Source organism: Ranitomeya imitator, chromosome 1 (genome assembly GCF_032444005.1).
Source record: "Ranitomeya imitator isolate aRanImi1 chromosome 1, aRanImi1.pri, whole genome shotgun sequence".
NCBI lineage: Eukaryota > Metazoa > Chordata > Amphibia > Anura > Dendrobatidae > Ranitomeya > Ranitomeya imitator.
In genome coordinates, this window is record NC_091282.1 from 133,840,164 (window position 1) to 133,864,644 (window position 24,481).

Below are 24,481 nucleotides of genomic sequence, written 5' to 3' on the forward strand. Positions count from 1 at the left end.
CAACAGAGAGTTAATGACACATGACAGGGAAGTCTGGCCGATGCTTATATATACACATACACAGAGCTACGGACAGTGGGCTGTAACCCTGACGAAGAAGTGCGGCACACTTCGAAACGCGTTGGTTTTTTGGCCCCAGCAAGGCTCCGTACCTCAGTGACATCACACACTGCCGAGCAGTGTCGGCCATTTTTTTCTTCTCTCCGTGTAAAAAGGAACGCCACCGGCCAGGACGTCCCTGGCTCTGCGAGGATCTGCGAGTCCTCCCTGCTTACTACATAGATCCTCAGGCGGTGCACGCTCAGCAGATCACTTGCTCAGCAGATCTCTCACTCAGCCCTGCAAGAACTCGCAGCAGAGTACTTATCATCTGCGACACATCGGCAGATATCTGCACATCAATTGAACTCTCAACTACCAGACTCATTGTGAATCCTAAGGTATATGAACCTAATTAGTGTGCAGTCTAAACAAAACCCACTATTTAGTGTTATTGCCTAATGCTTGCGGGCTGAATTCTCTGTGCATTTACGGCAGTAATTTGTGCGACTAATAACCCTAATGGCTTATTCAGTGTCTACCTACTATCAACTGGCATCAGTTGTCTACTATATAATTGTCTAAGGGTCACTTCCGTCTTTCTGTCTGTCACTTAAATCCCATGTCGCTGATTGGTCGTAGCCAGCTGGCCGCGACCAATCAGTGACGGGCACAGTCCGGCTCCCTACTCTCCTGCAGTCAGTGCCCCCTCCATACTACCCCCCCAGTCAGCGCCCACATAGTGTTAAAAGGACTGTGCTGAGGAATCTATATACCAATAGGTGGAGTATACAAAAGTTGCCCCTATTAATAAACTCCCCGCTGAGTCCCTGCTACATGTGATGGGAAAAAGTGGAAGGATAAGTGCACTGTGATAAATACTATGCTGAGCACAACGTGGTACCAGAGGTGTTGGTACTAACCAATACGAGTCTGACTCACCGAGGTCTGATGATAGACGTAGTGCCAGAGGTACCAAGGATCTGAGCACCTGGAAATGAGTCCAGCACATGAGATGCTGATCCCTGATGAAGAAGGACTGCGTTCCTTCGAAACGCGTCGGTTGTCTGCTTGGTCCCAGTGTTGCTCGAAACTTTTTGTGACGTCACACAGTGAGCGCTCCCATCGGCCATTTTTTTTTTTCTCTTTTTCCTCACAGTCTCCAGGGACACTACCGGCCGGGGCGTTCTTGGTTTCCACGCCGACTCACCGCCTTCCTGTTTGGCTGCTGCCACCTGGCGCTGGCTTCCTCGCCCAGTACTCTTTCCTCAGGATCAGCGTCTCATGTGCTGGACTCACTTTCCAGGCGCTCGGATCCTTGGTACCTCTGGCACTACGTCTATCATCAGACCTCGGTGAGTCAGACTCGTATTGGTTAGTGCCAACCTCTGGTACCACATTGTGCTCAGCATAGTATTTATCACAGTGCACTTATCCTTCCACTTTTTCCCATCACATGTAGCAGGGACTCACCGGGGAGTTTATTAATAGGGGCAACTTTTGTATACTCCACCTATTGGTATATAGATTCCTCAGCACAGACATTTCCCTTTAGCGCGGTATCATCCTGTTTTACTAATATTGTTTACTTACATTGACAGCCCTGGCATCTGGCTGTTTTGATACCAGCAGCAAAGGGTATCTTTTCTATTGGTAGCGCTGGTGTTTTCCTTTGTTAAATAAATAAATTGTTTGTGTTGCCATAGTCCGAGATCCATTTTTTCTGTACATAGAGCTGTGTTAGGGCTTGTTTCTATGCTCTGAGCTGTGGTTTTTAGTGATACCATTTGGGGTACTTCCAAAGTTTTGATTGCTTATTATTGCATTTTGGAGGTAAAGTGCAGCAACCGTATTCCTAGGGGATAAAAATCTGATCTGTTTATATGATGGACACAGATTCACCTATTTTCTTGCATGTCCAGCTTGTCCAAAGGTTAATATTAGATCTGTTGAATCTTTTCAAACTCCAATTTCCTAAAAAATGTGGCATGCAACGAAACATTTGCAGCAAATCTCAATACTGCAAAGCTTTTAATTGCCCGGAAAAGATGTGTATAACAATCTGAGGACTCCTAGGAGTATATTGAATCCAGGAGAAGACGTCCAGAACTACCTTCTGTTTGTAAAAAATTATTCCATTTTTCTTAGTAATCCATTCAAATTATGAGAAGAAAAAAGTTGTTGAAAAATCGTTATAAAGTCTTACGTATTTCAAGCGGAATAACCGCCCTTAATCATAGTATTAACGCTGCAATTACAAAATTTGCAGGCTACTTAAAATGTAAAACCAGTCCAAAAATAATTATTTTCTGGAGGTAGATGCCTGCCTTGCTGATACTTGTTTATACACAAGTGGTGCAAAAAGAAGAAGCTGACATTTTTTCTCAAGTGGTGGTGCAAAAATTATGTTTGCTTGTGGAGTATCAAGAGCATTGCTCTTTGATAAATGAAGCAGTGATAGCTTTTTTACAGGTCATCTAAAAATTATCCCTTTATTTATGGAGAAGAAACAGGTGTGTTATTTTGAAATTGTTCTTTTTTGGGGATCTGCAACAGGTTAACCATTTGTGAGGGAGGGACAGGGTGGTAGTCGTGGCTGAGGTAAAAGTCTCTTGCACACCCTGACCTCTCGTACATACAAATCACAGGTCTCCGTTCCATTTCCTGTCACGTTCTCCAGCTCCCTCTCATCTCATAATGTATAAATATTAGGGAGGGAGATGGGTGAAAGCTGGTCTTCTGCATCTCTCAGGGGCATTATGAAAACCTTGTCATGCCATTTGGGTTTTTCAACATTGTGTAAATTATATTTTATGACATTTGGCTGGTAGATTTGTAGTAATCTATTTAGATGACATTTTAATTTATTTTCCTGATCATGAGTCACACTCTCTACATGTTAGTCAGGTGTTACAAGTAATTAGGGATAACAAACTCTGTCAAGTTCACCTGTTTTCGTATGGATCCTGCAAACGTCTGGGCAGTCCTGGATTTTGATTTTCCTGAAAATTTGAAGGCTTTACAGTGGTTTCTCGGTTTCCCCAACTACTACTGCACGTTCATCAAGAACTTTTTGGTAGTGTCTAAACAACTAACGGATATGACCAGAAAAGGGTCAGACTTTTCAAGATGTTCTAGACCGGCTCGTGAAGCCTTTACGTCTGTAAAGAAAAGTTTAGCTTTTTTTCCAGTTCAGCCTGATGGTACCCAATCATTCATTGTGATGGTAGGGGCTATATTGTCACATTGTGCGTCTCCTAGTAAATGGTTTCCATGTGCCTTTTTATCTAAAAAAAAAAAAAAAAAAAAAATGTCGCCTACCGAAAGGAATTATGATATTGGCAATAGGGAACTTTTGGCAATAAAGTTGGCTTTTGAGGAACGCCGTCATTTTTTGGAGGGAACGGTACACCCAGTCATGGTCATCACTAATCATAAAATTTACTGTATCAGGAATCTGAAACAACTTACTCCTGGACAAATGGTCTATGTTGGTCACCAGGTTTAACTTTTTGTGACTAATCATCCGATGGTTAGAAACATCAAAGCGGGTGCTTTGTCTTGTTGTTTTCTGAGGTAAATAGTGGTGTGCAGAAGAGTCTTCGTTTTTGCATTATGTTCTGATATAGAGAAGGAAATTATAGGAGCCCCCTTGGACGCTCCTCACGTTTGACCTCCAGGTAAATTGTTTGTTCCTTTGAAACTCCGACTCATAATATTAAGTGAACATGATTCGGCTCTTGCTGGACATTCTGGTAGTAAAACTACCACTGATTTACTCTCCTTGTTTCTGGTTGTCAAGATTGCATCAGGATGTTCAGAATTATGTCTCGTCTTGTGCACGTTCAAAAAAAACCCATACTCTGCTGTTCGGGGTTCTGCAACCTTTGTCCATTCCTTGTAGACCGTGGACTTACATATCAGTGGATTTCATTACTGATCTGCACGTGTCCACAGGTAAAATAGTAATATTAGTGGTTGTAGATAGATTTAGCAAAATGGCTCATTTTATTGTGTTATCTGCATTTCTGAATGCTAAAACTTTAGCACAAGTTTTCATTAATGAGATTGTGTGACTTCATGGGACTCCCATCTGATATTGTTTTTGATCAAGGGACCCAATTTATATAACGTTTTGGAACGCATTTTGTGCTCATTTAGGAATTCATCTCTCATTTTCATCCACCTTCCATACACAGTCTAATGGGCAGACTGAAGGGTAAATCAGAATCTTGAGACATACAGTTATATGAAAACGTTTGGGCACCCCTATTAATCTTAAGCTTAATGTTTTATAAAAATTGGGTTTTTTTCAGCAGCTATTTCAGTTTCATATATCTAATAACTGTTGGACACAGTAATGTTTCTGCCTTGAAATGAGGTTTATTGTACTAACAGAAAATGTGCGATCTGCATTCAAACAAAATTTGACAGGTGCATAAGTATGGGCACCCCACCAGAAAAGTGACATTAATATTTAGTAGATCCTCCTTTTGCAAAAATAACAGCCTCTAGTCGCTTCCTGTAGCTTTTAATGAGTTTCTGGATCCTGGATGAAAGTATTTTTGACCATTCCTCTTTACAAAACAATTCCAGTTCAGCTAAGTTTGATGGTCGCCGAGCATGGACAGCCCTCTTCAAATGATCCCACAGATGTTCAATGATATTCAGGTCTGGGGACTGGGATGGCCATTCCAGAACAGTGTAATTGTTCGTCTGCATGAATGCCTGAGTAGATTTGGAGCGGTGTTTTGGATCATTGTCTTGCTGAAAGATCCATCCTCTGCGTAAATTCAACTTTGTCACTGATTCATGAACATTATTGTCAAGAATCTGCTGATACTGAGAGGAATCCATGCGTCCCTCAACTTTAACAAAATTCCCGGTGCCGACATTGGCCACACAGCCCCAAAGCATGATGCAACCTCCACCAAATTTTACTGTGGGTAGCAAGTGTTTTTCTTGGAATGCTGTGTTTTTTGGCCGCCATGCATAACACTTTTTTGTATGACCAAACAACTCAATCTTGGTTTCATCAGTCCACAGGACCTTCTTCCAAAAAGAAATTGGCTTCTCCAAATGTGCTTTTGCATACCTCAGCCGACTGTTTGTGGCGTGCTTGCGGAAACGGCTCCTTTCGCATCACTCTCCCATACAGCTTCTCCTTGTGCAAAGTGCGTTGTATAGTTGACCGATGCACAGTGACACCATCTGCAGCAAGTTGATGCTGCAGCTCTCTGGAGGTGGTCTGAGGATTGTCCTTGACTGATCTCACCATTCTTCTCTGCCTTTCTGATGTTTTTCTTGGCCTGCCACTTCTGGCCTTAACAAGAACTGTACATGTGTTCTTCCATTTCCTTACTATGTTCCTCACAGTGGAAATTGACAGGTTAAATCTCTGAGACAGCTTTTTGTATCCTTCCCCTGAACTACTATGTTGAATAATCTTTGTTTTCAGATCATTAGACAGTTGTTTTGAGGAGCCCATGATGCCACTCTTCAGAGGAGATTCAAACAGGAGAACAACTTGCAAGTGGCCACTTTAAGTAGCTGTTCTCATGATTGCATACACCTGGCTATGAAGTTCAAAGCTCAATGAGGTTAGAAAACTAGTGTTGAGCCATACCGTCCGATACTTGAAAGTATCGGTATCGGATAGTATCGGCCGATACCCGAAAAGTATCGGATATCGCCAATATCCGATACCAATACAAGTCAATGGGACACCAAGTATCGGAAGGTATCCTGATGGTTCCCAGGGTCTGAAGGAGAGGAAACTCTCCTTCAGGCCCTGGGATCCATATTAATGTGTAAAATAAAGAATTAAAATAAAAAATATTGATATATTCACCTCTTCGGCGGCCCCTGGACATCACCGCGGGTAACCGGCAGGCTTCTTTGTTTAAAATGAGCGCGTTTAGGACCTGAGAATGACATCGCTGCTTCTGATTGGTCGCGTGCCGCCCATGTGACAGCCACGCGACCAATCAGAAGCCGCGACGTCATTCCTCAGGTCCTAAATTCCTAGAATGAGGAGTTTAGTGCCTGACAATGACGTCGCGGCTTCTGATTGGTCGCGTGGCGGTCACATGAGCGGCACGCGACCAATCAGAAGCCGCGACGTCATTCTCAGGTCCTAAACGCGCTCATTTTAAACAAAGAAGCCTGCCGGTTACCCGCGGTGATGTCCAGGGGCCGCCAGAGAGGTGAATATATCAATATTTTTTATTTTAATTCTTTATTTTACACCTCACTATGGATCCGATACCGATACCCGATACCACAAAAGTATCGGATCTCGGTATCGGAATTCCGATACCGCAAGTATCGGCCGATACCCGATACTTGCGGTATCGGAATGCTCAACACTATAGAAAACCAAATAAAGTGCTTTAGTAAGTCAGTAAAAAGTAGGTAGGAGTATTTAAAACAAGAAAATGAAAGGGTGCCCATACTTATGCACCTGTCAAATTTTGTTTGAATGCAGATTGCACATTTTCTTTTAGTACAATAAACCTCATTTCAAGGCAGAAACATTACTGTGTCCAACAGTTATTAGACATATGAAACTGAAATAGCTGTTGCAAAAAAACAATTTTTATAAAACATTAAGCTTAAGATTAATAGGGGTGCCCAAACTTTCTCATATAACTGTATAGTATACACCTGTATGTCATCTCCTGGATACAGTATACGCCTGTATGTCATCTCCGCTGTATATAGTATATATCTGTATGTCATCTCCCCTGTAAATAGTATATACCTGCTGTATGTCATATCCGTCATCTCCTCCTGTATATTGTATATACCTGTGTCATCTCCTACTGTATATAGTATATACCTGTATGTCATCTCTTCTGTATATAGTATATACCTGTATGTCATCTCCTCCTATATATAGTATATGCCTGTATGTCATCTCCTGTATAAAGTATATATTTTAACATGGTTTTTGTGTGGTGTTTACAATAAAAAATATACATTTGCATCAAAATCATTAGTGTGGTGATCCCAATTTTTGATGCATTTACTTTTCTTCTTTTTTGGTCTGTTTACATTTAAATGCATCTGGAGATCCCCTTTCTATTTAAAATGGATGGTGACCGCTCCAATCGTGTTTTGTGATTTCATTTATTCTTTGTCGCACGGTTAAACAGTACTGTTTATCTCTTAGAGCTGTCCATCCTGAGTTATCTCAGCTGTTTGTAGTTTTCCACTCCCCTCTAGTATAAATACTCACCTGTTAGCTTTAGCAGTTGCCTGTGATAGCTTGCCATAACTGGTTTGGGGCTGGAGGTGTGAGATCTTGAAAAGAGGTCTTCTCTGGAAATATCTGCCTGAAAGTTTGTGGGAGTGCCTTTCCTTGCCTTATCTCCTATTTGGTTTGCCTCACCATTTCCTGCCCCTTTCGCTTTTCTGTAGTAACATAGTAACATAGTTAGTAAGGCCGAAAAAAGACATTTGTCCATCCAGTTCAGCCTATATTCCATCATAATAAATCCCCAGATCTACGTCCTTCTACAGAACCTAATTCTGGGAGCCATTTGTGTGATTGCTGTTTCTGTTATTCTTGTCTGTTTCCATTTGTGTCTTTATGTTAGAGCAGGACTAGTGTTCCTGCTGTATAACGCACTAGTCAGGGTCGTTCTCAAGGTAAGATAGGGATAGGAACGTGATCGCTGCACAGGGTGAAGTAACAAGTCTAGGGATTATAGGGAGCTCGAGGTTGCACAGGGCGAATGTCAGGGATGTCCCCCTTTAATTTCTCCCTAGTGGGAGAGCTACCCTTCCCCTTCCATCCCACTGGGCGTCGTCATACTTCTACATATAGAATGGCTCTCCTCCGCCCCTTTGTAAAAGTAGGGTGTAAATTCTGTAAGTAACCCGATATTTTTTTTTTTTAATAAAGTATATTTTGTTTTCGGATCTATTTTACCAATACCTCATCTTTTTAGAAATGCAAGACAGTTTTATATTACCTATCATGTTTATTTGTCACATAAGGGCGCTGTTTCGTTTGTTGTTCACAACTATAAAACCTAATCTAGCTGCCAACTAATAGATTTCATTCCATTTCTTCTTAATGCCTGTTACAGATTGTAGTATATGTTTAACTTGGGCGTGTAATCAGAAAACAATGTAGTTTCTTACAGACAATAATTTGTGTCGAACTCTTTTAAAAATTGTATTTATCTCTGGCCCTGTAATCCAGCCTTACGTCTTGACTCCTATTCTTTACTTGCTATAAACACACCATATTACATTAAGCTATTAAGCTCCTTTCTATTCGTGGGGATTCTGTGCCGTTTGCCAAAGTTGTCTTGGCAAAGCCCAGATCTATTTCTTGCCAGAACATTTGGAATTAATAATCTAATTTCCTTTGAATATTGTTTACCATTGCTGAATAACAGACATTGCCAATGTTTTCTTATATTGGTATTTTAAGGCTGCATTCACATTTTACCAGTTTGTTTCTGTACATTTTGTACATATCCTAACATCACCCCATTGTTCATTTTAGGATCGCAGGCCAAATTTGGAGTTTGAAAACCTGCTCATCCATCTTTGTCTTTGATCAACTCCAGGGAAATCAAATGTTACACTGAAGAATGCTGTCATCTCAGACGCACAGATCATACTTTACATCAAGCACGATTTGTCACTCTGCTGTATGTTGATGGACCGTGACTAACAAATCCTAATGTATGACTGATACAGCTTGGCCAATCGCAGAATACCTACTGACAAAGGCTAGAACCCAAATGAGGTGGATCAGATGTTCTCATGAAGGCTACCGGGTCAGGCAGACATATTAAATTGAATTTTATTTGTCATGATTGGTTAATAAAATATTTACAAATTAAAGCCAAAGGAATGAATGAAAAAGTTGGACATTTCTAGACGTTTTGGTATAGAAATATTTGTAAGTTCTACATTTCTTAGACGTGAAATAAATGTGAAGTCCCCACCATCTGTCTCGCCAGCTTGGGTAAAACTGACATTTTCTTCAGTTGAAGAATCAGAAATGGAGACCAGGATCAGCACTGTCTTCTGTTGCCACTATTGAATCAAGGACAGTGTCTTTTTGATTGCTTGCGGAGTCGCTCCATATGCAACAACCAGAAACAGCTTGGCTGAACCTGGTCACCATTTCTGATTCTTTCACTGTGGGAAACTCCTGGGAGCGGTTTCCCCATCTCTCTCGGAATAGCTGCAGTTAGCTCAGCTATATCAGGTGAGCAAGTTTCCTTATAGAGCTCACCTTTTATAACTTAACATAAACGTACAATTCTGAGATAGCATCACATCTTTTTTCCTCTTTTACGATATTCCATACAAATAGTGATTTTCTTCAGTTGAAATTGTTTTTGATGAGAAAAAATATGAGAGGATCATGAATAAAACAATAAAGAACCGTTTGGTCATAACATGTAAAAATAATGGTTTGTAGTGAAATCAATTCTTCATCCTGATCATCTCTATTTATATTACAAGACCACTATGGTAATTTGGCCTTCGATGAGAAGGCAGTAGATCAGACTATTACTCAGGAGCAATCTTCAGTACAAACGCCAACCTAGAAGATGAGCAACCTGACATTTTGATTGGTTTGGAACAGACCCTTTCTCCTCTTTTTCACCTAATTTTGGAAAGGTGTGGCTTACCAATTCTGCATAAGAGCTGTCTATCTTTAAAGGCAATATGTCACCCCATAGGATATATATAACCAATATGGGCATACAGGTGATAGAAATGTTAAACAAGTACTACCTGTATGCCTAATATTTGCGGTGTTGTTGAGAAATCATCTTTTTTTTCTGTATGCTAATGATTTCTTCCAGGATCGGGGGCTTGCGATGTCTGGAAGAAATCTCTGCCTCCTGTCTTCATTATCATACCACCTCCCTCCCATCAGTGTCACGGTGTTACGTGATGTGTAATTGTGGCCCTGGAATCCCGCACCCTGCACGATTATATGTACCTATTCCACCTTTCTGTGGGCATTGGTTTAATCTTTCTTCTGTACTGGCACCGGCGTGCACGGAGATAAGGTGCTCTTACCACTTCCTTCTCCCTGCTTAGATAGGAACCATACAATTTCTGATGCCCCTGTCATCCATGTATGCAGGGTGGGGAGAGCACCTTATTGCCTTGCATGCTGGAGATTACTGCAATGGAAGTATCAAGGAACAGAAGAGCTTTTGCAGGGCGCAGGTGCAGGATTCCGGGGCCACCATTACACATCACATGGCACTTAGAGATGAGCGAACCCGAACAGTAAAGTTCGGGGTCCATACCGAACACCTACTCTTCGGCATGGACTCAGAACACGGACTTTGCCAGGAAGTCCGTGTTACTGTTTGGGTTTGGCTCCCCAAACACTGGGTATTTCTTTTGTTGTCATGTGCATGACAGCGTGGCAACCACTGCCTCTGATTGATGGTAAAATCCTTACCGCCGGTCAGACAGCCACTTTTCCCGCAGTTGCGATCGGAGATAAAAAGTTTACCTCCTGTCACTGACGTCGGCTGATGGGACTACTTCCCCATCAGCCTACACCTTCTGTCCATGGCTTAGTAATATCTACTATATAATTGTCTAAGGGTCACTTCCGTCCGTCCTTCTGTCTGTCTGTCACGGATATTCATTGGTCGCGGCCTCTGTCTGTCATGGAAATCCAAGTCCCTGATTGGTCGCGGCAAAACAGCCACAACCAATTAGCGACGGGCACAGTCCTGGAGAAAATGGCCGCTCCTTACTCCCCGCAGTCAGTGCCCAGCGTCCGCATACTCCCCTCCAGTCACCGTGTTATGCCGCGGGTAACGTACTCCGTAACCGCTGCTATTAACCCTGTGTGTTCCCAACTTTTTACTATTGTTGCTGCCTATGCGGCATCAATAGTAAAAAAAAAAATGTAATGTTAAAAATAATAAAAAAACAAAAACCTGCTATACTCACCCTCTGTAGTCCGCTGAGCCGCACACGCCTGCTGCCATCTTCCGTTCCCGGCGATGCATTGCGAAATTACCCAGAAGACTTAGCAGTCTCACGAGACCGCTAAGTCATCTGGGTAATTTCGCAATGCATCCTGTGAATGGAAGATGGCGGCAGCTGTGCGCGTAACGCCGGAGCTTCGCTGGATCCCAGGGGTGAGTATATAACTATTTTTTATTTTAATTATTTTTTTAACAGGGATATGGTGCCCACACTGCTGTATACTACGTGGGCTGTGTTAGATACCGCGTGGCTGCTATATACTACATAGGCAGTGTTATATACTATTTGGCCAGTGTTATATACTACGTGGGCAGTGTTATATACTGCGTGGGCTATGTTCTATACTGCGTGCTATATACTACGTGGCCACTGTTGTATACTGCGTGGGCTGTGTTATATACTACGTGGCTACTATATACTGCGTGGGCAGTGTTATATACTACGTGGCTGCTATATACTGCATGGGCTGTGCTATATATTACGTGGCCAGTGTTATATACTGCGTGGCCTGTGTTATATACTACGTCGCCTGTGTTATATACTGCGTGGCTGCTATATACTGCGTGGGCTGTGTTATATAGTGCGTGGCTGTGTTATATACTGTGTGTATACTGTATGTATATAGCAGCCACATAGTACATAGCACAGGCCACGTAGTATTTGTCTGCTATATACTACATGGCTCCTATATACTACGTGGCCTGTGCTATATACTATGTGGCTGCTATATACATACATAAATACATATTCTAGAATACCCGATGCGTTAGAATCGGGCCACCATCTAGTTGTAAATAAAGACACAGCAAGAATAAAGTCTTTTATTTGAAATAAAAAACACACTTTGACTTTTTAAATTAAAAATAACATAGTTATACTCAACTAACGCCCGTTCTATTGAAGCCCTTGTCTCCTGTAATAAAACAAAAATAAAAAACAATAATATCCCTTACCTGTCTGTCGTTCTGTCCCATGCTGTAATCCATGTCTGGGGATCAACAATTTTCAACCTGGACAGTGCCAAGATGTGACCGTCCAAGCTAAGAACCACTGAGGTATGAGCAGCATAAATGACCAGCGGTGATGTCATCGAGATTATCGCTGGTCACTGAGGCTGCATTCCCAGCCGGGCCCCTGAGCTGCGTGTACCTTGGTGAGATCACTGCTAGCACAGTGAGAAAAACTCTCACGGTGCAGAGGTGAGTTCACCGCAGTACATCGGGAGAAATTTCTGGCTTGAGGAACTTCTCCAACAGAGAAGAGCAGACACTGAAGTGGATAGCCCCAGTTAATCTCAATGACCGGCCTTCTCAATGAGCTTCTTGAGAGTGGCTTTTAAGGTCTTACTGAAGTGCTCAACTAGGCCTACTGTGTGTGGATGGTAGACTGAGGTTTGCAGCTGGGCAATCTAGAGGACCTTACACAGCTTCTTCATCACCTTGCTCATGAAGGGTGCCCCTTGGTCTGTCAAGATCTCCTTTGGCAGGCTGCTCCTAGAAATAATATGGATAAGCTTTTGGGCTATACACTTGGTAGATGAGTTCCAGAGGGGTACAGCCTATGGGTAACGAGTTGCATCCGAAATCAAAACCAGGACAGACCAACATCGGAAGCATACAGAGAACCGAAAATGCCTTAGTTTGCTCGGGACACAAGACTACGAATCAAATCAGGTTTACAAATGGCAGGACAACTACTCCTCTCGACGTACCACTCCACGAACAGGACATCGCTCATCAACCGATTACTCCACATCGGGATCGGAGCAGGACAGAAGCTCCTCCATCCCAAACAACTCCCGTTTTTTAGGGCAACGGGGTCAACGTACACGAAGAAGAGGACGCGGAGGGGCCACGGACACCAGAAGAGACGCGGACCACATGCGGATCACACAATCACAGGTACAGAATCTTTGATTGTCAATATTTCTTCAAGGACATTGGGGCCATCAGAATACAGTGTTCTCCAAAAGGGACTCTCGTTCTGCCCTACATACCGGTACCACACTTTTGACCTTGATATGGACCTTCAACTTTTTTTTCGGACATTACGTTTGAAAGTGTATTTCTCAGACCCCAATAACAGTACCTCGCATGCCCCTAGTAACATGGATAACCCACCCCAACTTCTCACGGCAGCAAGCCTGGGACTCCGCCCTAAGAGTCAATTTAGACCCCCACGGGGCTCCCATGCCCTAGAGACATTTATTGATTTTATCCAGAACTCATTCCAAACACTCCAGGGCGAAGTTGAACTTGGCCAACTCCACTATCCTCCAAATTTAACAATTACAGAACGCCAGGCTTTACAGTCACTACAATCAGACACGACTCTTATGATTAAACCGGCGGACAAAGGAGGGGCCATAGTCATTATGGATAAGAGTGAATATCTTAAAGAGGTACTTAGACAACACCACCATTTATCATAAACTAGACTCTAATCCAACCTACTCAATTAGGAGTAGGATTTCAGAAATACTACGGAAATACACGACAGCGGGAGTCCTGGACATGAAAACGTGATTATCTGACCAATAACCACCCCATCACCCCCGTTTTTTAAACACTCCCCAAAATACACAAGAATCTAGAACACCTCTCGGGGAGACCCATTGTGGCCGCTACCAACTCCATACTGTCCCGCATTGCCATTTTTTTTTAGAAAAAGTGTTAACCCCTCACATCCAATCTACAAGGTCTTATCTCCTAGACACAGGCGTCTTTCTTGAAACCATACGCTCAATGGGCAATATACCACCCAACGTCATCCTGGCATCACTTGATGTAAAAGACCTGTACACCTCCATACCTCATGTAGAGGGTATTAGATCGGTGAAAAACTTCTGACAACATCAGGGACAGATGAGCAACAGATAGACCTTTGCACTGATCTTACCTTAGTACTGGATTCAAACAGTTTTCTATTCCAGGACCAGTTTTATCTTCAGATACGGGGGACCGCGATGGGCTCCAACGTGGCGCCCCTTACGCAAATTGTTACATGGCAGACTTCGAGGAAAGCCTTATTTATCCCGATAAACGTTTCCGGGACAACGCCCTGCTATTGAAATGATACATAGACGACATATTTTGTGTCTGGGGCGGCACGTTGAAATCTCTCCTGTCTTTGATTTTTTTTATTTCTGCCTGGCCTGGTATTTCCTTCACCATCGCCCACGACTTACACAGGATGAACTTCCTTGACACGGTGGTGATCAAGGATCACAATGGCCGACTATCCACAGATCTGGATACGAAAAATACTGACCGCAACAGTTTGCTACATTTCCAAAGTCAACATCCCCATGCAGTTAAACAATCCATTCCTAAATCCCAAATCCAACGTGTGTCCCGCATTGTTTCGGATGATAGGCTACAAGAACAACGGGTTAATGAGATTAAGTCCAAATTTCAATCCAGAGGCTATCCAGTCTCCATCTTACAGGACATACCCCACAGACCTAGCAATGCCAGACCTAAGAAAAGCAATCGCATCCCGTTTGTCCACTCCTTTCATCCCTTCGCATATATTTTACACAAAAATATTTGCCAGTATTGGCACCTGCTAGCCACAGCTCATCCCAACATCCCGGAATTGCGGGAACCCTTCCTCCCTTGTTTTAGGAGGGCACGCAACCTCCGTGACACACTGGTCAGAGCAGACATGGGGCCAGACAAACACACCCCTAAACGTTTCCTACAAAACCCCAGGTTCGGGACCTTTCCATGTCTACATTGTACTCAATGTAGCAACGTACAGAAGGGCAACACCTTCCACCATCCGCGTTCTGGTAAAAGCTTCTCCATCAAGAACTATTTCACCTGTGATTCCTCGTACGTAGTCTATCTGATAAAGTGCCCCTGTGGCATGTTATATTTAGGCGAAACCACACAGACTATCTGCGACCGTATATCAAAACACAAGTCCACAATTAGATGCAGGAATATGCTTCTACCAATCCTTCAACACTTCATTTCCAAGGAATACAATATTCCCCAGATGAAATTCCAGGTCATAGAACAGATACCATCTGGGGGGGGGTGACAGATTAGTAACATAGTTATTAAGGTTGAAGGAAGACTTTGAGTCCATCTAGTTCAACCCATAGCCTAACCTAACATGCCCTAACATGATTAGCCTCCCTTAAACGCCATGAGGCGTATTGGATTCATGCCCTGGACACCTTACACCCCAAGGGACTGAATAGGGATTATGATTTACTATCCTTTATCTGAACAGGCCTACATCATGTGATACACTGTGGCCATGTCCTTCATTCCATCTCATTTCACATATGATTAACCACAATCAAAGTTGGGTCCTGAGTATCCTAGTCATCTGTAAAATGTACTCTATTAAGTGTTTCAATTATTCCACTTGTCAGGTATAATGTGTCCTCTGTAATTGTGCATAATGTATATGATCTTTATTAAGTTTAATTATACTAATATTTATGTCTATTCTTCCAGAGTCATCTTTATTGAGGCATCGCAATCACATCATTGCCACCCACTAACATGGATGTCACAGGAACGTTCAATGCCACAGCACCTTATGCGCTCACAGAGTGTACTATAAGTGACCACTTCACTAGAGCCACATCCTCGCTCTGCATAGCCCAGTGGGCCAGCCTCCTATCACTTCTTCCGATCGCCCTATTGGACGAGCTCTCCATGACAATCACGTCATTACAGTGACGCACTTCCGGTGTGTCACTTCCGGTCGGTGCTGTGCGCTCACTTAATGGGCGCGCTTTCAGCACTTCCTTACTCCGGCACATGCACTGACAAGCGGTGGACACCGCATCAAGCTCCGGACGGCAACAGGTAATCAGCGCACCACTACCCATACACAGCGTTATGCAACATACAGCGCTTTATATCATGCAGCACAGGAGATTCAGCTGGCTTCCTAGCATGGTAACTTATATATATTCAAGGATACCTCCTCTCTCCACAGCTCAGCCCACCCCATGAGCAGGGTACCGGTACCCCAGGTAACCATCACCCATTCGGGCATATACGGTATTCCCTTTTATCTGACACCATTACCCATTTGCACTCTTTACTCCCCAGTGACTCTAACCATACCCACTGGACATATGCACAAAGCGACACGCAATTTTACTCTAAGTACGGTACGCCAGTCCATATTTCTCCTCTCTGCCTCCATTATAATGTATCGGAAATTGAGAATAGGTTTATTATGTGGTTTCTTTGCGTTTTTCAAATATCAAAAATATGACCGATTCTACATTTTGTATATACTTTGTTTTTGTTTTCCCCTTGGTCCCCTCCTATTTCACTATTTTTGTTTATTCATTATTTTGTCTTATTGATTTAGTTATTTAATTTCTTATGTACTGTAGTAACTGAAGGTCGAATAAGACCGAAACGTTTTGTTGGTACTACGCAATAAATTTTTCAAGCCACACGCATTTAAGTTGAGTGCCAGGTTCTTTTATATTCATGATATTAACTAGGGGACCGACTAGGTCCATTGCAATTCTCTTAAATGGGACCTTTATAACAGATAATTGGACTAGTGGACATAGAAAATGCGAAGAGGGAGGGGTTACCTGGCAGATGGGGCAGTGTCATAGAAAATATTGAAATTTCTTGAGGTCCCTCATGTCCCCCCCTCCTTTTTCATGTACCATTTGTCATGACAAGATAGGAGTGTGCACTCCATGCTGTGTTTATGTAAAATGGCAGGGTACAGAGCTGTGAAGCCGCTTAATTAACCCCTTAACGACTGCCGATATGCCTTTTAACGGTGGCAGTTAAGGGTACTTAAACCACAGCGCCGCTTTTTAACAGCGCTGAGGTTTAAGGTTATAGTTCCCCTCAGAGTCAGAATTTCTCTGGGGTCTCGACTGCTGGGGGTAACAGACCCCAGAGAACATGATTCAGGTCGATTTTTCAGACCCCAGTGTTGCAATCACTGTTATTAACAGTATAACGGCGGCCACAAAAAAAGTCTGATTTTCCATTTAATTTCTTTTCTCTGATGTGTGATGTGATCGCACATCAGAGGAGAGAGAAATAGGGTCCCCCGATCACTCCCTCTGTACCTCTGGAGTCTATGCCATCCCCTCATGATGTCCCCTGGGCCACCGGAGTCTTTTTCCAGGAGAAAATGGGGGGCACATGCGCAGTGCGCCCGTTGAGATCTGCTGGCCGGCTACAATAGAACATTTTTCCTATTGGTTCATTTTGATCACTGTGATAGACCCTATCACACTGATCAACATTAAAAAAAAGTAAATAAAGGCCCCTTTTGTCACCCCCTTAGCTAGGGAAAAATAATAACATGAAAAATATATATTTATTTCCATTTTTCCATTAGGGTTAGAGTTGAGCTAAAGTGAGTTGGGATAGGGGTTAGCATTGGGGTTAGGGTTGGGACTAGGGTTAGTGGTGTGTTGGGGTTAGGGTTGGTATTAGGGTTAGGGGTGTGTTGGGGTTAGGTTTGTGGTTAGGGTTATGATTAGGGTTGGTATTAGGGTTAGGGGTGTGTTGGGGTTAGGGTTGGGATTAGGGTTAGGGGTGTGTTGGGGTGGGGATTATGGTTAAGGGTGTGTTGGTTAAGGTTGTGGTTAGGATTATGGTTAGGGGTGTGTTAGGGTTTGGTTTGTGGTTAGGGTTATGGTTAGGGTTGGGATTAGGGTTAGGGGTTTGTCGGGGTTAGGGTTGTGGTTAGGGTTATGGTTAGAGTTGGGATTAGGGTTAGGGTTACAGTTAGAAATTGGGGATTTCCACTGTTTAGGTACAATGTGGGTCTCGAAACGCGACATGGCGCCACCATTGATTCCAGCAAATTTTGCGTTCAAAAAGTCAAGCAGTGCTCCCTCCCTTGTGAGCCCTGCCATGCACCCAAACAGTGGTTTACCCCCACATATGAGGTATCAGCATACTCACGACAAATCACACAACAATTTTGGGTCTAATTTCTCCTGTTACCCTTGGGAAAATAAAAATTTGGGGGCGAAAAGATTATTTTTGTGGAAAAAATATGATTTTTTGTTTTCACGGCTCCACGTTATAAACTTCTGTGAAGCACTTGAGGGTTAAAAGTGCTCACCACACATCTAGATAAGTTCCTTTGGGGGTCTAGTTTCCAAAGTGGTGTCAATTGTAGGGGGTTTCCACTGGTTAAAAACATCAAGGGCTCTCCAAACGCAACATGGTGTTTGATCTTAATTCCAGCCAATTTTGCTTTGAATAAGTAAAACTGCACTCCTTCCCTTCCGAGCTCTGCCGTGCGTCCAAACAGTGGTTTACCCCCACATATCTGGTATCGGCGTGTTCAGGAGAAATTCCGTAACAACTTTTGTGGTTCATTTTCCCTTTTTACACTTATGAAAATAAAAAAATTGGTTCTGAAGTAAAATGTTTGTAAAAAAAAGTTAAATGTTCATTTTTTTCTTCCACATTGCCTCAGTTCCTGTGAAGCATGTAAGGGTTTAATAAACTTCTTGAATGTGGTTTTGAGCACATTGAGGGGTGCAGTTTTTAGATTGATGTCAGTTTTGGGTATTTTCTGTCATGTACACCTATCAAAGTGACTTTAACCCCTTCCCGACCTGTGACACAGCGTATGCGTCATGAAAGTCGGTGCCAATCCGACCTGTGACGCATATGCTGTGTCACAGAAAGATCGCGTCCCTGCAGATCGGGTGAAAGGGTTAACTCCCATTTCACCCGATCTGCAGGGACAGGGGGAGTGGTAGTTTAGCCCAGGGGGGGTGGCTTCACCCCCCCGTGGCTACGATCGCTCTGATTGGCAGTTTCACTTTCAACAGCCAATCAGAGCGATTTGTAATATTTCACCTAAAAAACTGGTGAAATATTACAATCCAGCCATGGCCGATGCTGCAATATCATCGGCCATGGCTGGAAATACTAATGTGCCCCCACCCCACCCCACCGATCGCCCCCCCAGCCCCCCGATCTGTGCAGCGCTCCCCTCAGTCCTGTGCTCCGCTTCCCCGTCCTCCTGTCCGCTCCCCCCGTGCTCCAGTCAACCCCCCCGCACTCCGATCACCCCCCCCGCACAGCGATCCCCCCCCCGTGCTCCGATCACCCCCCCTGCACAGCGATCCCCCACCCCGTGCTCCAATCCACCCGCACGCACACCGATCCTCATCCGTGCTCCGACGCCCCCCACCCCGTGCTCCGACGCCTCCCCCCCGTGCTCCGACGCCCCCCCCCCGTGCTCCGACGCCCCCCCGTGTCCTGATCTCCCCCCCCCTTATACTTACCGAGCCTGCCGGTGTCCGTCTTCTTTCCTGGGCGCCGCCATCTTCCAAAATGGCGGGCGCATGTGCAGTGCGCCCGCCGAATCTGCCGGCCGGCAGATTGGTTCCAGAGTGAATTTTGATCACTGAGATATAACCTATCTCAGTGATCAAAATAAAAAAATAGTAAATGACCCCCCCCCCCCCTTTGTCACCCATAGGTAGGGACAATAAAAAAAATAAAGAATTTTTTTTTTTTCACTAAGGTTGGAGTTAGAACTAGGGGTAGGGTTAGGGGTAGGGGTAGGGTTAGGGGTAGGGTTAGGGGTAGGGTTAGGGGTAGGGGTAGGGTTAGGGGTAGGGTTAGGGGTAGGGTTAGGGGTAGGGTTAGGGGTAGGGTTAGGGTTCGGGATGTGCACACGTATTCTGGTCCTCTGCGGATTTTTCCGCAGAGGATTTGATAAATCCGCAGTGCTAAACCGCTGTGGATTTACCGCGGTTTTTCTGCGCATTTCACTGCAGTTTTACAACTGCGATTTTCTATTGGAGCAGTTGTAAAACCGCTGCGGAATCCGCAGAAAGAAGAGACATGCTGCAGAATGTAAACTGCTGCGTTTCCGTGCTGTTTTTCTGCAGCATGTGTACAGCGATTTTTGTTTCCCATAGGTTTACATTGAATTGTAAACTCATGGGAAACTGCTGCGGATCCGCAGCGTTTTCCGCAGCGTGTGCACATACCTTTAGAATTAGACTATGTGCACACGGTGCGGATTTGGCTGCGGATTGGCCGCTGCGGAGCCGCAGCAGTGTTCCATCAGGTTTACAGTACCATGTAAACATATGGAAAACCAAATCCGCTGTGCCCATGGTGCGGAAAATACCGCGCGGAAACGCTGTGTTGTATTTTCCGCAGCATGTCAATTCTTTGTGCGGATTCCGCAGCGTTTTACACCTGTTCCTCAATAGGAATCCACAGGTGAAATCCGCACAAAAAACACTGGCAATCCGCGGTAAATCCGCAGGTAAAACGCAGTGCCTTTTACCTGCGCATTTTTCAAAAATGGTGCTGAAAAATCTCATACGAATCCGCAACGTTGGCACATAGCCTTAGGGTTAGGGTTGGGTTGAAATTAGGGTTGTGGTTAGGGGTGTGTTGGGGTTAGGGTTGTGATTAGGGTTACGGCTACAGTTGGGATAAGGTTTAGGGGTGTGTTGGAGTTAGAATTGAGGGGTTTCCACTGTTTAGGCACATCAGGGGGTCTCCAAACGCAACATGGCGCCACCATTGATTCCAGCCAATCTTGTATTCAAAAAGTCAAATGGTGCTCCCTCACTTCCGAGCCCCGACGTGTGCCCAAACAGTGGTTTACCCCCACATATAGGGTACCAGCATACTCAGGACAAACTGCGCAACAATTACTGGGGTCCAATTTCTCCTGTTACCCTTGAGAAAATAAAAAATTGCTTGCTAAAACATAATTTTTGAGGAAAGAAAAATGATTTTTTATTTTCACGGCTCTGCGTTGTAAACGTCTGTGAAGCACTTGGGGGTTCAAAGTGCTCAGCACATATCTAGATAAGTTCCTTGGGGGGTCTAATTTCCAAAATGGGGTCACTTGTGGGGGGTTTCTACTGTTTAGGCACACCAGGGGCTCTGCAAACGCAACGTGACGTCCGCAGACAATTCCATCAAAGTCTGCATTTCAAAAGTCACTACTTCCCTTCTGAGCCCCGACGTGCACCCAAACAGTGGTTTACCCCCACACATGGGGTATCGGCGTACTCAGGAGAAACTGGACAACAACTTTTGGGGTCCAATTTCTCCTGTAACCCTTGGGAAAATAAAAAATTCTGGGCTAAAAAATTATTTTTGAGGAGAGAAAACGTATTTATTATTTTCACGGCTCTGCGTTATAAACTTCTGTGAAGCACTTGGGGGTTGAAAGTGCTCACCACATATCTAGATAATTTCATTTCGGGGTCTAGTTTCCGAAATGGGGTGACTTGTGGGGGGTTTCTACTGTTTAGTCACATCAGGGGCTCTGCAAACGCAACGTGACGCCCGTAGAGCATTCCATCAAAGTCTGTATTTCAAAACGTCACTACTTCACTTCCGAGCCCCGGCAAGTGCCCAAATAGTAGTTTACCCCCACATGTGGGGTATCACCGTACTCAGGAGAAACTGGACAACAAATATTGGGGTCAAATTTCTCCTGTTACCCTTGGGAAAATTAAAAAATTCTGGGCTAAAAAATTATTTTTGAGGAAATAAAACGTATTTATTATTTTCACTGCTCTGTGTTATGAACTTCTGTGAAGCACTTGGGGGTTCAAAGTGCTCACCTCACATCTAGATAAGTTCCTTTCGGGGTCTAGTTTCCAAAATGGGGTCACTTGTGGGGGGTTTCTACTGTTTAGCCACATCAGGGGCTCTGCAAACGCAACGTGACGCCTGCAGAGCATTCCATCAAAGTCTGCATTTCAAAACGTCACTACTTCACTTCCGAGCCCCAGCATGTGCCTAAACAGTGGTTTACCCCCACATATGGGGTATCAGCGTACTCAGGAGAAACTGGACAACAACTTTTGGGGTCAAATTTCTCCTGTTACCCTTGGGAAAATAAAAAATTGCGGGCTAAAAAATCATTTTTGAGAAAAGAAATTTTTTATTTTATTTTCATGGCTCTGCGTTATAAACTTCTGTGAAGCACTTGAGGGTTCAAAGTGCTCACCACACATCTAGATTAGTTCCTTTGGGGGTCTAGTATCCAAAATGGGGTCATTTGTGGGGGATCTCCAATGTTTAGGCACATAGGGGCTCTCCAAACGCGACATGGTGTCCGCTAATGATTGGAGCTAATTTTCCTTTTAAAAAGCCAAATGGCGTGCCTTCCCTTCTGAGCCCTGCCGTGCGCCCAAACAGTGGTTTACCCCCACATATGGGGTATCTGCGTACTCAGGACAAACTGGACAACAACATTTGTGGTCCAATTTCTCCTATTACCATTGGCAAAATAGGAAATTCCAGGCTAAAAAATCATTTTTGAGAAAAGAAAAATTATTTTTTATTTTCATGGCTCTGCATTATAAACTTCTGTGAAGCACCTGGGGGTTTAAAGTACTCAGTATGCATCTAGATAAGTTCCTTGGGGGGTCTAGTTTCCAAAATGGGGTCACTTGTGGGGGAGCTTCAATGCATAGGCACACAGGGGCTCTCCAAATGCGACATGGTGTCCGCTAACAATTGGAGCTAATTTTCCATTCAAAAAGTCAAAAGGCGCGCCTTCCCTTCCGAGCCCTGCCGTGTGCCCAAACAGTGGTTTACCCCCACATATGAGGTATTGGCGTACTCGGGAGAAATTGCTCAACAAATTTTAGGATCCATTTTATCCTATTGCCCATGTGAAAATAAAAAAATTGAGGCGAAAAGAAATTTTTTGTGAAAAAAAAGTACTTTTTCATTTTACAGATCAATTTGTGAAGCACCTGGGGGTTTAAAGGGCTCACTATGCATCTAGATAAGTTCCTTGGGGCGTCTAGTTTCCAAAATGGGGTCACTTGTGGGGGACCTCCAATTTTTAGGCACACGGGGGCTCTCCAAACGTGACATGGTGTCCGCTAACGATGGAGATAATTTTTCATTCAAAAAGTCAAATGGCGCTCCTTCCCTTCCGAGCCTTACCATGTGCCCAAACAGTGGTTTACCCCCACATGTGAGGTATAGGTGCACTCAGGAGAAATTGCCCAACAAATTTTAGGATCCATTTTATCCTGTTGTCCATCTGAAAATGAAAAAATTGAGGCGAAAATAATTTTTTTGTGAAAAAAAAGTACTTTTTCATTTTTACAGATCAATTTGTGAAGCACCTGGGGGTTTAAAGGGCTCACTATGCATCTAGATAAGTTCCTTGGGGCGTCTAGTTTCCAAAATGGGGTCACTTGTGGGGGAGCTCCAATTTTTAGGCACACGGGGGCTCTCCAAACGTGACATGGTGTCCGCTAAAGAGAGCAGCCAATTTTTCATTCAAAAAGTCAAATGGCACTCCTTCCCTTCCAAGCCCTGCCGTGCGCCCAAACAGTGGTTTACCCCCACATATGAGGTATCAGCGTACTCAGGACAAATTGGACAACAACTTTCGTTGTTCAGTTTCTCCTTTTACCATTGGGAAAATAAAAAAATTGTTGCTGAAAAATCATTTTTGTGACTAAAAAGTTAAATGTTCATTTTTTCCATCCATGTTGCTTCTGCTGCTGTGAAGCACCTGAAGGGTTAATAAACTTCTTGAATGTGGTTTTGTGCACCTTGAGGGGTGCAGTTTTTAGAATGGTGTCACTTTTGGGTATTTTCAGCCATATAGACCCCTCAAACTGACTTCAAATGTGAGGTGGTCCCTAAAAAAAATGGCTTTGTAAATTTCGTTGTAAAAATGAGAAATCGCTGGTCAAATTTTAACCCTTATAACTTCCTAGCAAAAAAAAATTTTGTTTCCAAAATTGTGCTGATGTAAAGTAGACGTGTGGGAAATGTTATGTGACACAAAATAGTTAACAAATAACTCTCTGGTTTAACAGAATAAAATTTCAAAATGTGAAAATTGCGAAATTTTCAAAATTTTCGCCAAATTTCCGTTTTTATCACAATTAAACACAGAATTTATTGACCTAAATTTACCACTAACATGAAGCCCAATATGTCACGAAAAAACAATCTCAGAACCGCTAGGATCCATTGAAGCGTTCCTGAGTTATTACCTCATAAAGGGACACTGGTCAGAATTGCAAAAAACGGCAAGGTCTTTAAGGTCAAAATAGGCTGGGTCATGAAGGGGTTAAATGTTATGTGGTCCCTAAAGAAAAAATGGTGTTGTAAAAATGAGAAATCGCTGGTCAACTTTTAACCCTTATAACTTCCTAATAAAAAAAATGTTGTTTCCAAAATTGTGCTAATGTAAAGATGTGGAAAATGTTATTTATTAAATATTTTGTGTGACTTATCTCTCTGATTTAAGGGTATGAAATTAAAAGTTTGAAAATTTCAAAACTTTCGTCTTATTTCCATTTTTTTTCATAAATAAACACAAGTCATATCGAAGAAATTTTACCGCTAACGTGAAGTACAATATGTCATCAAAAAATATTCTCAGAATCTTTGGAAGCATTCCAAAGTTGTAACCACATAAAGTGACAGTGGTCAGAATTGTA

The 24,481-nt window shown here is 43.4% G+C and overlaps 1 protein-coding gene across 3 annotated transcripts in view; it reads left to right on the plus strand.

The window, feature by feature from the left end:
* Nucleotides 1-24,481, plus strand: part of ATG10 (autophagy related 10) — a 437,018-nt gene that overhangs the window by 402,811 nt on the left and 9,726 nt on the right. For 2 of the 3 annotated variants that reach the window (XM_069751160.1, XM_069751186.1), the window contains exon 8: nt 8,561-10,514. The exons of the other annotated variant lie outside the window; for it this stretch is intronic. The gene's annotated coding sequence lies outside the window, so the exon portion shown is untranslated. Of the gene's footprint in view, nt 1-8,560; nt 10,515-24,481 lie in introns of those variants that run through there. 3 annotated transcript variants of the gene reach the window in all.